We start from the raw sequence: 3347 nt of genomic DNA, 5'->3' as shown, positions 1-3347 counted from the left end.
AGCTCTATAGGCACTTGTTCAGTAGATGAGATGTGTTTCACAGTAGTGAAGAAGAACGTATCTCTTACGGTATGCATTTTAGAGCCCATGGACTTTTTTTCTTGTTTTGATCTATACTACCACCTCCGAACATTGCCTACCCTTAAATCTTAGGAACCACAGTACTGGCACACGTATTCCACTGTCAGTGATATCAGAACGATTTTCGCTTATAACTTTCGACTCGGTCGTGTACGCATCAGGGTCACTTACCTCCAACGGATGTATCTACTCTTCTCCATCGTGCATGAAAGTCTATAACGTCATCACAGAATCAACTTGTCTGCGAACAGCTTCGTGGAGCTTCTCATAGTCTCCATAATGTCGTTTACGTATACTTTGACCAGAAGGAATAGTATGACATTCCCATCAGGCACACCAGAGGGTTAACTGACCTTGCACAGCATGGTATTGGATCTCTCTGGTATCTCGATTCGGGCACCCTCTGCACTATCAGTAAGTGTGTGCAAGAGCCTTACCACAGCCATCTGTGTGTCTAATAGAACAAACCAGACTATATTATACCTAAATCCTGGTTCACAGAACTGATTGTCGTTCTCATGAAACTCCTCAACTAGGCTGTTAAGCCCCACACTATTGTAGTGTTATTCAATACTCAGGCATTCCATCAGGTTTCTAGTAGTTTCCACTTCGCTCTGCACCACTACTAGTATGTTATTGAGTCTCCATATACCAGGCACATCTGCCATTACAAATACGGTTTTCAGCCGTTTTCCTACTGCATCCACCCATACTTGCTTCTGTTGCTTCAATGTATGCAGCACAAGTCCACAGCTTGTTGTATTTGGTTCTGAGGACACTCATACAAGAGACACAGCACCCAATACTCCCCTCGTATCCCATTTAACACTCCCTTTTTACCAGCTTCTAGGTGTAATTCCGAAAATGTGTCGTTCAGCCTTTGCATCTCGTATCTTACTCCCCATGTATTGTAAATTAATCTCATAGTTCTCTGGTGATTGGTAAAGATAATGTCCCCCTGCTTGGTGAAAAGTACCCCAACCATCAGTGGTCGTTCCTGCAGAGGGCTCAGGTAGTCATTGTCACTCTCTCCTCTGCAATTGAAGTCTGATGTCTAGAAGTACCCGAATCTACATGCCCCACACCCAATATACACTCCTGGAAATTGAAATAAGAACACCGTGAATTCATTGTCCCACGAAGGGGAAACTTTATTGACACATTCCTGGGGTCAGATACATCACAGGATCACACTGACAGAACCACAGGCACATAGACACAGGCAACAGAGAATGCACAATGTCAGCACTAGTACAGTGTATATCCACCTTTCGCAGCAATGCAGGCTGCTATTCTCCCATGGAGACGATCGTAGAGATGCTGGATGTAGTCCTGTGGAACGGCTTGCCATGCCATTTCCACCTGGCGCCTCAGTTGGACCAGCGTTCGTGCTGGACGTGCAGACCGCGTGAGACGACGCTTCATCCAGTCCCAAACATGCTCAATGGGGGACAGATCCGGAGATCTTGCTGGCCAGGGTAGTTGACTTACACCTTCTAGAGCACGTTGGGTGGCACGGGATACATGCGGACGTGCATTGTCCTGTTGGAACAGCAAGTTCCCTTGCCGGTCTAGGAATGGTTGAACGATGGGTTCGATGACGTTTTGGATGTACCGTGCACTATTCAGTGTCTCCTCGACGATCACCAGAGGTGTACGGCCAGTGTAAGAGATCGCTCCCCACACCATAATGCCGGGTGTTGGCCCTGTGTGCCTCGGTCGCATGCAGTCCTGATTGTGGCGCTCACCTGCACGGCGCCAAACACGCATACGACCATCATTGGCACCAAGGCAGAAGCGACTCTCATCGCTGAAGACGACACGTCTCCATTCGTCCCTCCATTCACGCCAGTCGCGACACCACTGGAGGCGGGCTGCACGATGTTGGGGCGTGAGCGGAAGACGGCCTAAAGGTGTGCGGGACCGTAGCCCAGCTTCATGGAGACGCTTGCCAATGGTCCTCGCCGATACCCCAGGAGCAACAGTGTCCCTAATTTGCTGGGAAGTGGCGGTGCGGTCCCCTACGGCACTGCGTAGGATCCTACGGTCTTGGCGTGCATCCGTGCGTCGCTGCGGTCCGGTCCCAGGTCGACGGGCACGTGCACCTTCCGCCGACCACTGACGACAACATCGATGTACTGTGGAGACCTCACGCCCCACGTGTTGAGCAATTCGGCGGTACGTCCACCCGGCCTCCCGCATGCCCACTATACGCCCTCGCTCAAAGTCCGTCAACTGCACATATGGTTCACGTCCACGCTGTCGCGGCATGCTACCAGTGTTAAAGACTACGATGGAGCTCCGTATGCCACGGCAAACTTGCTGACACTGACGGCGGCGGTGCACAAATGCTGCGCAGCTAGCGCCATTCGACGGCCAACACCGCGGTTCCTGGTGTGTCCGCTGTGCCGTGCGTGTGATCATTGCTTGTACAGCCCTCTCGCAGTGTCCGGAGCAAGTATGGTGGGTCTGACACACCGGTGTCAATGTGTTCTTTTTTCCATTTCCAGGAGTGTAACACATAACGTTAATTCTCATCATCTGAAGTTCCTTTCCAAACCTTACACACTCCGTCTTCAGGAACGAGTGGCCTACCGGGACCACCCGACATCCGTGTCATCCTCAGTGGAGGATGCGGATAGGAGGAGCGTGGGATCAGCATACCGCTCTCCCGGTCGTTATGATGGTATTCTTGACCGAAGCCGCTACTATTCGGTCGAGTAGCTCCTCAATTGGCGTCACGTGGCTGAGTGCACCCCGAAAAATGGCAACAGCGCATGGCCGCCTGAATGGTCACCCATCCAAATGCCGGCCATGCCCGACAGTGCTTAACTTCGGTGATCTCACGGGAACCGGTGTATCCACTGCGGCAAGGCCGTTGCCCAAGCCTTATATAAGAACATGAAAAATCAATTCAGGTAAGCAACAACACAAAATACTCCCTAAAATAACTGCTAACCTGACACAGACTGAAATCTCCCTATATATCAACATGTGCAACAAATTTCTCAAAATACCACAGTGACATCCTTCATTATTTGCACAAAATTCTCCTGTCATTGTCACCAAGGCGCATAAAACAACAAATACACACAATAAAACACCAAAGTCTCAATATACTAGTAGTTCTAGGATCTCACTCCATATGGTAATGTGCATGTAACTTGCGACGGTTCAGTCTGTCTGTTCTTCTTAACATTTTTCCCCTTCTGCTGGGGGTGGCGCCACCGGTACCAGCAGCAATGAAGCTTGTGTGAACCAAAAAT

The 3347-nt window shown here is 50.0% G+C and overlaps 1 pseudogene; it reads right to left on the bottom strand.

Annotated features, from left to right (window-relative positions):
* Nucleotides 1-2846: 2846 nt before the first annotated feature.
* On the bottom strand, nt 2847-2964 carry LOC126287615 (5S ribosomal RNA; annotated as a pseudogene).
* Between the last annotated feature and the right edge of the window lie 383 nt (nt 2965-3347).

The sequence above is a fragment of the Schistocerca gregaria genome, chromosome 1 (genome assembly GCF_023897955.1).
Source record: "Schistocerca gregaria isolate iqSchGreg1 chromosome 1, iqSchGreg1.2, whole genome shotgun sequence".
NCBI classification, from domain to species: Eukaryota; Metazoa; Arthropoda; class Insecta; order Orthoptera; family Acrididae; genus Schistocerca; species Schistocerca gregaria.
Note: the sequence above shows the minus strand (reverse complement) of the source record. Positions and strands in the feature narration are given on the sequence as shown.